Source organism: Salmo salar, chromosome 13 (genome assembly GCF_965601325.2).
Source record: "Salmo salar chromosome 13, fSalSal1, whole genome shotgun sequence".
Lineage (NCBI taxonomy): Eukaryota > Metazoa > Chordata > Actinopteri > Salmoniformes > Salmonidae > Salmo > Salmo salar.
Genome location: NC_138303.1, coordinates 76,209,710 through 76,222,204, shown reverse-complemented (window position 1 = coordinate 76,222,204; position 12,495 = coordinate 76,209,710).

Genomic DNA, 12,495 nt, shown 5'->3' with positions numbered 1-12,495 from the left:
TTCCAGCTGGGTCCAAACCATCTCCACATACCTCAGCCTCTAATGTCACACATCCAGGTGAGGCCAGCTTCGATGTAGTCATCGCTGAACTCTCCAAAGGGAAGAGGCTGCTGGAGAAGGTGTGTATGGAGAGCTGGGTGAACACTGTGGCAGCCCTAGAGTCAGTAGAGAGACATGCAGCAACGCAGAGGTGGTGGGCAAAAGCTTGTGTGACCAGCTCCTGGTCTTCTCTAGGCTCCAGTGTAGAGACCAAAGCACTGTCCACCATTTCTACAACCTCTCCTGACTCTGGGAATGGAGTTAGCATTAGCAGCAGGCGCAGGTTGACAGAAGCCACTTCACCTGCAAGGAACTCCAGAGCCACTATCGCAACAGGCTCAGATACCCTTTCTTTGGTTTCAACAGGCTATTTCAGGCAGAACAGGACCTTGAAGAAACCAGAGAGGGTGCCCTCCATCTACAAGCTGAAGCTTCGGCCCTGAGTCCATCCCAGGCACAACTACAGACTAGGCAGGAAGCCCACGTGGATCCCCACCCCAATCTCCTACAGAGGGTCCAGAAGGGACACACCCATAGACAAGCAACACACACATCTCACCACTGCAGGCAGACAGACAGGGCTCCACAGAAAGGTATCAGAGCTACAAGCAGCATGGCTACGAGGCCACAGTGAGGCTAAGGCAGTGCCAAATGCCTAAACAGGAGACAGCAGTGGACCCGGAGCAGGAGCCCTGGGTCTAACCCCTTACATTTTACTTCCATAGCCAATTGCAATACTCAAGGGAAAATGACTTGTTTTGGATGGTAATGCTCAGGTACTATAGTATACTTCATCATTTTTGATGCATCAGATCACACAGAGTGGTGGTGAAAGGTTATCAGCATTCAGTGGAGCATTCACCTCAACAAATAGAAATGTTTTGTGTGCACTGCACTCCATTGCGTGATAAAAATAATTTAACCCAAAACTCAACACTAAACAGATCCACAGATGATGCAATCTCTATTGCACTCCACACTGCCCTTTCCCACCTGGACAAAAGGAACACTTATGTGAGAATGCTATTCATTGACTACAGCTCAGCGTTCAACACCATAGTACCCTCAAAGCTCATCACTAAGCTAAGGAACCTGGGACTAAACACCTCCCTCTGCAACTGGATCCTGGACTTCCTGACGGGCCGCCCCCAGGTGGTGAGGGAAGGTAGCAACACATCTGCCACGCTGATCCTCAACACTGGAGCTCCCCAGGGGTGCGTGCTCAGTCCCCTCCTGTACTCCCTGTTCACCCACGACTGCATGGCTAGGCACGACTCCAACACCATCATTAAGTTTGCTGACGACACAACAGTGGTAGGCCTGATTACCAACAATGACGAGACAGCCTATAGGGAGGAGGTCAGAGACCTGGCCGGGTGGTGCCAGAATAACAACCTGTCCCTCAACGTAACCAAGAATAAGGAGATGATTGTGGACTACAGGAAAAGGAGTACCGAGCACGTCCCCATTCTCATCGACAGGGCTGTAGTGGAGCAGGTTGAGAGCTTCAAATTCCTTGGTGTCCACATCAACAACAAACTAGAATGGTCCAAACACACCAAGACAGTCGTGAAGAGGGCACGACAAAGCCTATTCCCCCCTCAGGAAATAAAAAAGATTTGGCATGGGTCCTGAGATCCTCAAAAGGTTCTACAGCTGCAACATCGAGAGCATCCTGACTGGTTGCATCACTGCCTGGTACGGCAATTGCTTGGCCTCCGACCGCAAGGCACTTCAGAGAGTAGTGCGTACGGCCCAGTCCATCACTGGGGAAAAGCTGCCTGCCATCCAGGACCTCTACACCAGGCGGTGTCAGAGGAAGGCCCTAAAAATTGTCAAAGACCCTAGCCACCCCAGTCATAGACTGTTCTCTCTACTACCGCATGGCAAGCGGTACCGGAGTGCCAAGTCTAGGACAAAAAGGCTTCTCAACAGTTTTTACCCCCAAGCTATAAGACTCCTGAACAGGTAACCAAATGGTTACCCGGACTATTTGCATTGTGTGCCCCCCCCAACCCCTCTTTTTACGCTGCTGCTACTCTCTGTTTATCATATATGCATAGTCACTTTAACTATACATTCATGTACATACTACCTCAATTGGCCCGACCAACCAGCACTCCCGCACATTGGCTAACCGGGCTATCTGCATTGTGTCCCACCACCCGCCAACCCCTCTTTTTACGCTACTGCTACTCTCTGTTCATCATATATGCATAGTCATACCTACATGTACATACTACCTCAATAAGCCTGACTAACCGGTGTCTGTATATAGCCTTGCTACTCTTATTTTTCAAATGTATTTTTACTGTTTTATTTCTTTACTTACCTACACACACACACACACACACACACACCTTTTTTCACACTATTGGTTAGAGCCTGTAAGTAAGCGTTTCACTGTAAGGTCTACACCTGTTGTATTCGGCGCACGTGACAAATAAACTTTTATTTGATTTGATATTTCTTCAATGCTCTGGTAATCATATTTGCCTTTATTCCAAAAGAAAATAGCAATTATCCCCCACCATTCTCCGAAAGCTGAATGTATTAAATTCCCTGTGATTTTGTATGTAAGGGAAATTTGGAGGTCAGATTTCCACTTCAATGTTGACTCCCAGTAGCTCTCCGCTCACAGAGGAACACAAACAGAGGCAGCGGGCAGACACAGTCGGGAGTCTCACAGCTGCTGCCCGCATTACTCCAGGACCCGTTCTATCAGAGCACAGAAGATAAGCAGAGAATCTCACCAAGACCCACAGACCCAGTATTGATACAAGGCTGAAAACACACATCCACACACATTCTAAAAAACACAGATAGACATTAACACCCTTGCACACAGTCACGCAGCATGAGATCGGACACCTACAGTGGGGGAAAAAAGTATTTGATCCCCTGCTGATTTTGTACGTTTGCCCACTTACAAAGAAATGATCAGTCTATACTTTTAATGGTAGGTTTATTTGAACAGTGAGAGACAGAATAACAACAAAGAAATCCAGAAAAACGCATGTCAAAAATGTTATAAAATGATTTGCATTTTAATGAGGGAAATAATTATTTGACCCCTCTGCAAAACATGACTTAGTACTTGGTGGCAAAACCCTTGTTGGCAATCACAGAGGTCAAACGTTTCTTGTAGTGGGCCACCAGGTTTGCACACATCTCAGGAGGGATTTTGTCTCACTCCTCTTTGCAGATCTTCTTCAAGTCATTAAGGTTTCGAGGCTGACGTTTGGCAACTCGAACCTTCAGCTCCCTCCACAGATTTTCTATGGGATTAAGGTCTGGAGACTGGCTAGGCCACTCCATGTGCTCCATGACCTTAATGTGCTTCTTCTTGAGCCACTCCTTTGTTGCCTTGGCTGTGTGTTTTGGGTCATTGTCATGCTGGAATACCCATCCACGACCAATTTTCAATGCCCTGGCTGAGGGAAGGAGGTTCTCACCCAAGATTTGACAGTACATGGCCCTGTCAAATGATGCGGTGAAGTTGTCCCTTAGCAGAAAAACACCCCCAAAGCATAATGTTTCCACCTCCATGTTTGAAGGTGGAGATTGTGTTCTTGGGGTCATAGGCAGCATTCCTCCTCTTCCAAACACGGCGAGTTGAGTTGATCCCAAAGAGCTCCATTTTGGTCTCATCTGACCACAACACTTTCACCAGTTGTCCTCTGAATCATTCAGATGTTCATCGGCAAACTTTAGACGGGCATGTATATGTATTCTTGAGCAGGGGGACCTTGTGGGCGCTGCAGGATTTCAGTCCTTCACGGCGTAGTGTGTTACCAATTGTTTTCTTGGTGACTATGGTCCCAGCTGCCTTGAGATCATTGACAAGATCCTCCCGTGTAGTTCTGGGCTGATTCCTCACCGTTCTCATGATCATTGCAACCCCACGAGGTGAAATCTTGCATGGAGCCCCAGGCCGAGGGATATTGACAGTTCTTTTGTGTTTCTTCCATTTGCGAATAATCACACCAAATGTTGTCACCTTCTCACCAAGCTGCTTGGCGATGGTCTTGTAGCCCATTCCAGCCTTGTGTAGGTCTACAATCTTGTCCCTGACATCCTTGGAGAGCTCTTTGGTCTTGGCCATGGTGGAGAGTTTGGAATCTGATTGATTGATTGCTTCTGTGGACAGGTGTCTTTTTTACAGGTAACAAGGAGCACTCCCTTTAATAGTGTGCTCCTAATCTCAGCTCGTTACCTGTATAAAAGACACCTGGGAGCCAGAAATCTTTCTCATTGAGAGGGGGTCAAATACTTATTTCCCTCATTAAAATACAAATCATTTTATAACATTTTTGACATGCTTTTTTTCTGGATTTTTTTGTTGTTATCCTGTCTCTCACTGTTCAAATAAACCTACTATTAAAATTATAGACTGATCATTTCTTTGTCAGTGGGCAAACGTACAAAATCAGCAGGGGATCAAATACTTTTTCCCCCCACTGTATGGTGGGTGAAGCCACAAACTCTTTTGCTAATGTATTTTTTATGCAAGATTTGAATGTTTTAGATTCATGATGTATGTGTGTCTTAAGAGCTGAATCACAGATAATTAACTTTGAATAGATTTTTGAATATGTAATTGTTTTTGGATCAACGTTCAAGGCATTCTTTTTTTAATTGACCTCTGCCTCCCAGGAGTGACCCTCTCCTTAAACAGTTCTGCGGGTCGCTACTTTAGCATCCTCTGATTGCCCCACTTGTTACATTCGTCGATGGAAGGATTGGACCGAAAACAAAACAAATACAAATGAAACGTAACGTTCAGTAGGGCTAACAGCACAGTACCAAAAACAAGATCCCACAAACTAAGGTGGGGAAAAAGGCTGCCTAAGTATGATCCCCAATCAGAGACAACGATAGACAGCTGCCTCTGAATGGGAACCATACCCGGCAAACAAAGAAATAGAAAAACTAGAATGCCCACCCAAATCACACCCTGACCTAACCAAATAGAGAAATAAAAAGTCTCTCTAAGGTCAGGGCGTGACACAACTTCACCTCAGATGCTGTCCTCGTCACCTTGTGTGTATTGAGTTTTGTGGCTGCAGACTTATAAGTAACCCTCTAGTGAAATGCTGCTCGGAAGATCAAGTATGGAGCTATTAATATCCCTGTCAAAGCTGCAGCCCGTTATCGTCGAGTCTGGAAGGAGAGTTTACAGTCTAACCAGACACCTAGGTATTTGTAGTTGTCTACATATTCTAAGTCAGAATCGTCCAGAGTAGTGATGCTGGACGGGCGGGCAGGTGCAGGCAGCGATCGGTTGAAGAGCATGCATTTAGTTTTAATTGTATTTAAAAGCAGTAGGAGGCCACAGAAGGAGAGTTGTATGGCATTGAAGCTCGTCTGGAGGGTTGTTAACACAGTGTCCAAAGAAGGGCCAGAAGTATACAGAATGGTGTCGTCTGCGTAGAGGTGGATCAGAGACTCACCAGCAGCAAGAGCGACATCATTGATGTATACAGAGAAGAGAGTCGGCCCAAGAATTGAACCCTGTGGCACCCCCATAGAGACTGCCAGAGGTCCGGACAACAGGCCCTCCGATTTGACACACTGAACTCTATCAGAGAAGTAGTTGGTGAACCAGGCGAGGCAATCATTTGAGAAACCAAGGCTATTGAGTCTGCCGATGAGGATGTGGTGATTGACAGAGTCGAAAGCCTTGGCCAGGTCAATGAATACGGCTGCACAGTATTGTTTCTTATCGATGGCGGTTAAGATATCGTTTAGGACCTTGAGCGTGGCTGAGGTGCACCCATGACCAGCTCTGAAACCAGATTGCATAGCTGAGAAGGTGCGGTGGGATTCGAAATGGTCGGTAATCTGTTTGTTGACTTGGCTTTCGAAAACCTTAGAAAGGCAGGGTAGGATGGATATAGGTCTGTAGCAGTTTGGGTCAAGAGTGTCCCCCCCCTTTGAAGAGGGGGATGACCGCAGCTGCTTTCCAGTCTTTGGGAATCTCAGACGACACGAAAGAGAGGTTGAACAGGCTAGTAATAGGGGTTGCAACAATTTTGGCATATAATTTTAGAAAGACAGGGTCCAGATTGTCTAGCCCGGCTGATTTGTAGGGTCCAGATTTTGCAGCTCTTTCAGAACATCAGCTGACTACATTTGGGAGAAGGAGAAATGGGGAAGGCTTGGGCGAGTTGCTGTGGGGGGTGCAGTGCTGTTGACCGGGGTAGGGATGGCCAGGTGGAAAGCATGACCAGCCGTAGAAAAATGCTTGTTGAAATTCTTAATTATAGTGGATTTATCGGTGGTGACAGAGTTTCCTATCCTCAGTGCAGTGGGTAGCTGGGAGGAGGTGCTCTTATTCTCCATGGACTTTACAGTGTCCCAGAACTTTTTTGAGTTTGTGTTGCAGGAAGCAAATTTCTGCTTGAAAAAGCTAGCCTTGGCTTTTCTAACTGCCTGTGTATGTTGGTTTCTAACTTCCCTGAAAAGTTGTATATCAAGGGGGCTGTTCGATGCTAATGCAGAACGCACAGGATGTTTTTGTGTTGGTTAAGGGCAGTCAGGTCTGGAGAGAACCAAGGGCTATATCTGTTCCTGATACTAAATTTCTTGAATGGGGCATGCTTATTTAAGATGGTGAGGAAGGCATTTAAAAGAAAATAACCAGGCATCTTCTACTGACGGGATGAGGTCAATATCCTTCCAGGATACCCGGGCCAGGTCGATTAGAAAGGCCTGCTCGCAGAAGTGTTTCAGGGAGCGTTTGACAGTGATGAGTGGAGGTCATTCATGCTCCCTGTTGCCAGGAATCCCTCCTTTGCCCCCTCTAACCTTGATAACACCTTTGAGCGATGGGGAGAGTTGGGGATAAGTACCATAGGGGATTTATATACTGCTCAAAAAAATAAAGGGAACACTTAAACAACACAATGTAACTCCAAGTCAATCACACTTCTGTGAAATCAAACTGTCCACTTAGGAAGCAACACTGATTGACAATACATTTCACATGCTGTTGTGCAAATGGAATAGACAACAGGTGGAAATTATAGGCAATTAGCAAGACACCCCCAATAAAGGAGTGGTTCTGCAGGTGGGGACCACAGACCACTTCTCAGTTCCTATGCTTCCTGGCTAATGTTTTGGTCACTTTTGAATGCTGGCGGTGCTTTCACTCTAGTGGTAGCATGAGACGGAGTCTACAACCCACACAAGTGGCTCAGGTAGTGCAGCTCATCCAGGATGGCACATCAATGCGAGCTGTGGCAAGAAGGTTTGCTGTGTCTGTCAGCGTAGTGTCCAGAGCATGGATGCGCTACCAGGAGACAGGCCAGTACATCAGGAGACGTGAAGGAGGCCATAGGAGGGCAACAACCCAGCAGCAGGACCGCTACCTCCGCCTTTGTGCATGGAGGAGCAGGAGGAGCACTGCCAGAGCCCTGCAAAATGACTTCCAGCAGGCCACAAATGTGCATGTGTCTGCTCAAACGGTCAGAAACAGACTCCATGAGGGTGGTATGAGGGCCGACGTCCACATGTGGGGGTTGTGCTTACAGCCCAACACCGTGCAGGACGTTTGGCATTTGCCAGAGAACACCAAGCTTGGCAAATTCGCCACTGGCGCCCTGTGCTCTTCACAGATGAAAGCAGGTTCACACTGAGCACATGTGACAGACGTGACAGAGTCTGGAGACGCCGTGGAGAACGTTCTGTTGCCTGCAACATCCTCCAGCATGACCGGTTTGGTGGTGGGTCAGTCATGGTGTGGGGTGGCATTTCTTTGGGGGCCGCACAGCCCTCCATGTGCTCGCCAGAGGTAGCCTGACTGCCATTAGGTACCGAGATGAGATCCTCAGACCCCTTGTGAGACCATATGCTGGTGCGGTTGGCCCTGGGTTCCTCCTAATGCAAGACAATGCTAGACCTCATGTGGCTGGAGTGTGTCAGCAGTTCCTGCAAGAGGAAGGCATTGATGCTATGGACTGGCCCGCCCGTTCCCCAGACCTGAATCCAATTGAGCACATCTGGGACATCATGTCTCGCTCCATCCACCAACGCCACGTTGCACCACAGACTGTCCAGGAGTTGGCGGATGCTTTAGTCCAGGTCTGTGAGGAGATCCCTCAGGAGACCATCCGCCACCTCATCAGGAGCATGCCCAGGCGTTGTAGGGAGGTCATACAGGCACGTGGAGGCCACACACACTACTGAGCCTCATTTTGACTTGTTTTAAGGACATTACATCAAAGTTGGATCAGCCTGTAGTGTGGTTTTCCACTTTAATTTTGAGTGTGACTCCAAATCCAGACCTCCATGGGTTGATAAATTGGATTTCCATTGATTATTTTTGTGTAATTTTGTTGTCAGCACATTCAACTATGTAAAGAAAAAAAGTATTTAACAAGATTATTTCATTCATTCAGATCTAGGATGTGTTATTTTAGTGTTCCCTTTATTTTTTTGAGCAGTGTATATAGAAGGGACCTTTGCTTCCTTTGAGTTGCTGAGGGAAACTTATAATCTTCCCAGAAGTAACTTTTTCAGATACCTACAAATTAGAGACTATGTTAGAAAACACCTCCCAACGTTTGGGAATGCTAAACCTTCCATGTTTGACGGATGCATAAAAATATGCCCCACCTCAGACAAACTGATATCTTGTCTATATGACGCTTTTCAATCTGTTAGCGCACCTTCTACAGATGCCATTAAGGCAAAATGGGAGGAAGAACTAGGGACTGACATTTCTGTGGCAGACTGGGAAGATAGCTTGGAGTATATCCACACATGCTCCATTAACTCCAGACATCGTCTCATACAATTCAAGGTATTACACAGATTACACTATTCCAAAACCAAACTGCATAGGATATTTCCTGATACATCCCCTATGTGTGATAAATGTCAGGCTGAGCAGGGTACACTACTCCACTGCTTTGCCCTATGCTCTAGCTTGTATGGTTATTGGTGTGGAATTTTTAGGATAATCTCTGAAGTTCTGGAGACTTCAATAAACCCAGACCCGCTTCTGATAATCCTGGGAGTGTCTGATTCCCTAAATGGATTAACCAACTCCCAAAAACAACTAATCTCTTACAGTCTCATTTCGGCAAAAAAATGAATCTTGTTGTTTTGGAAAAGGAGGGAAGCGCCCTCTACCAAATTATTGTTCAGCGAATTGGCAAACACTGTACACTTAGAAAGAATTAGATATATTCTGAACAATAAATTATCAACATTTGATCAAATCTGGCAGCCTTTCTTACTTGGACCAGTCGGCGCTGTGAATTTGTACTTTTTAACGCACTCTCAATTGTAATATTGTAATCCACCTTTGGGCAGCATGTGCTGGCTCCGCCACCTGAGCAGTCGGGAGGGGAATAGGGGGGAATAAGGGGGGGAATCAGTGGGGGGGTGACATCTACCCTCTTTCTACCTGTCCTTGTTCTGTATGTCTTGTTTTGTAATATTTGTTTTGTACCCAGAACTCTGGGTCGTTGTTCCTGTCTGCTCTTTTATGTTTAGATAAGAATTGTATACTTGTCTTTTATACCTATACACCATTGTTGTGTGTTCAATAAAAAATATTTGAACAAAAGCTGCAGCACGTCGCACTACAGCAGCTGTGCTTGTTCCTCATCCGCTCGCTCTCGCGTCACGCTCCTCGCTCTGAGTCGACTAGGAATACTCCTTCAATTACCGCCACTGTCTGTGGGGCCGGCCAGCGAGACACACACACACTGGGATGAACTGTACTAAGGAAGAACAATACATACTGGGACATACCAGGGATCAGCATCCAGTATCCTTGAACTCAAATGCAGTCGTTTTTTCAGCAACTTAATTTCTCAAAACAGGCACGTGTTGAGTTTGTTGAACAATTGATTAATTTGAAAACACCATTAAAACATCCTCTAATTCCCAACTACTGGTTATTTCCTTGTGACACCCCCAGGTTCAATATACCCCTCCAGTAGATCACAATACTCCAGGGCTCCCTAGTGGTGCAGCGTTCTAAGGCACTGCATCTCAGTGGTAGAGGCGTCACTACAGACCCTGGTTTGACTCCAGGTTGTATCACAACCGGCCATGATTGGGAGTCCCATAGGCCGTCATTGTAAATAAGAAATTACTGACCTAGTTAATTAAATAAAGATTAAATAAAAATACGGATATTTTAGACACCTCACAATACCAGCATAATGGTTCTCATGGGAAGGGGCATTCATTGAGACCTTGGGAAATTCAACAGGTATCCTGAAAATAAATTATTTTATTGAAACGGTAAGATATGATACAGGCAGTGGAGGAGGGAAAGGTATCTAAGTCAATATGACCTGTGGGGTAAATTCAAGGCAGTGGTCTTTATGAGACTCTTATAGAGTCGGTTGAGTTTCTCTAGCATGTATTATAAACCAGACTGTCACGTCCTGACCAGCAGAGGGCGTAATTGTGTTTGTTTTGGTCAGGATGTGGCAGGGGTTTGTGTGTGTTAAATGTTGTGTGGGTGATTGGACTCCCAATTGAAGGCAGGTGTGTTGAGTTGCCTTTGATTGGGAGTCCTATATAGTAGTGTGTGTTTTTCTTTGGGGTTGTGGGTAGTTGTTCTTGCATTGTGTTTTGTCCGCCTGCAAGACTGTTCCTGTCTGGTGTATTGTTTTTGTCCGGTGGATGCTTTACTCCTTTTTGGAATTAAAATATGAGTATCCACATACCTGCTGCGCCTTGGTCCATTTTTGAAGACAGTTGTTACACAGACAGACCTACCTGTGGAGTATCAAATTATTATGACATAATCATGAAACAGACCAGCGAATAGGATGTCTGTGCACTTCGTAATTATAGCTTCACATCGACACAGTGCTATTTCACATTCATCTTTGTAATCATACACAGTCAGGTACCTCATCATCATACAGTATATAAAGTCATTTTATATTTAGGAAGAGGATCGTTAAAATCACAGGACATGACAGTAGTTCAGTGCTGTTCTGATTTCGAGGGCTGCTCCTTATGCAATGTGATTGCTCAGACACAGATCAAACACTTATGCCACCTGCAACTGGCAGTTTGTCAATATCATGAAGCAATCTTCTTATAGTGTTACACAAATCTTGTTCCACTCAAACGCTCTCTGTCTTATACACAAGTGGTTCTAGTCAGGTAGGCTAGTATCTGCATTGTATTCTTCATAACAGTATTCTCCTTTCATTGAATGCAACCTTCTAGGAACAATTGTATCCTATATTTCCCCCTTATTCCAAAACAAATTCTAGCTTACTGTTCTAGCAAAGGTTGCCAGGATTCAAGCAGGGAATGTTTATTTATTGCTGTATTTAGCAGTTCAGAAAAGTGACATTAAAAGTGGCATTAAAATTGATTTATAAAAATGGAATAACTAAAATATAGTCGTTGCATAAGTATTCAACTCCCTGATTCATTACATGTTAGAAACACCTTTGGCATCGATTACAGCTGTGAGTCTTCTTGGGTAAGTCTATAAGAGCTTTGCACACCTGGATTATGCAATATTTGCCCATTATTCTTTTTTTAAAATTCTGTCTAGACAGCAATTTTCAAGTTTTGCCATAGATTTTCAAGTAGATTTAGGGTTCTATTCAATCAGATCCCCTTTAGCCAACATCCACATAGCGGTTGTTTTGACAGTGTTGGTGGTGGAACTGCGTTAGAGATGTCAGATCCACAAGTGGCTCTCTGCATTATACCTAAAGCGGACATTGCCATTGGCTGCATGGAGTGGCATTAACAGAAGTCCCATGCAGCCTTGTTTACAAGTTGGAACACTGGTATGTGAGATGCAATCTACACCTCAATTAGGATAATATTAATCCTCATTATTTTGTTTAATGATTTTTCAATTTGATCATAAAAATGTCTATATAGCCTACACTTTCTCGGAGGATGTGTCTTCAGTGACAATGATTGCAAGAGCAGCTAGTCAGATTTGAAGGCTCCAAAGTAGTTCCACCTCTGACATCGCCAAAACATCCGCTATGCAGGTGTCTGCTATCACCGGTTAAGGCTTGATCTGATTGAATCTAGGCCCTAAGTTAAAACTGGAACTTGGTCACTCAGGAATATTCACTGTCTTCTTGGTAAGCAACTCCAGTGTAGATTTGGCCCTGTGTTGTAGGTTATTGTCCCACTGAAAGGGGAATTCCTCTCCTAATGTCTGGTGTAAAGCAGACTGAAGCAGGTAGAATTATTTTTCTCTCTTTTTTGTTTTTGTAATTTCTACCAATTTCGTGATGGTGATCTTGTCTCATCGCGTCAACTCCCCAACGGGCTCGGGAGAGGCGAAGGTTGAGTCATGCGTCCTCCGGAACATGATCCACCAAGCCGCACTTCATAACATCCGCTTGCTTAACCCAAAGCCAGCTGCACCAATGTGTCGGAGGAAACACCGTTCAACTGACGACCGAAGTCAGTCTGCAGGCGCCTGGCCCACCACAAGGG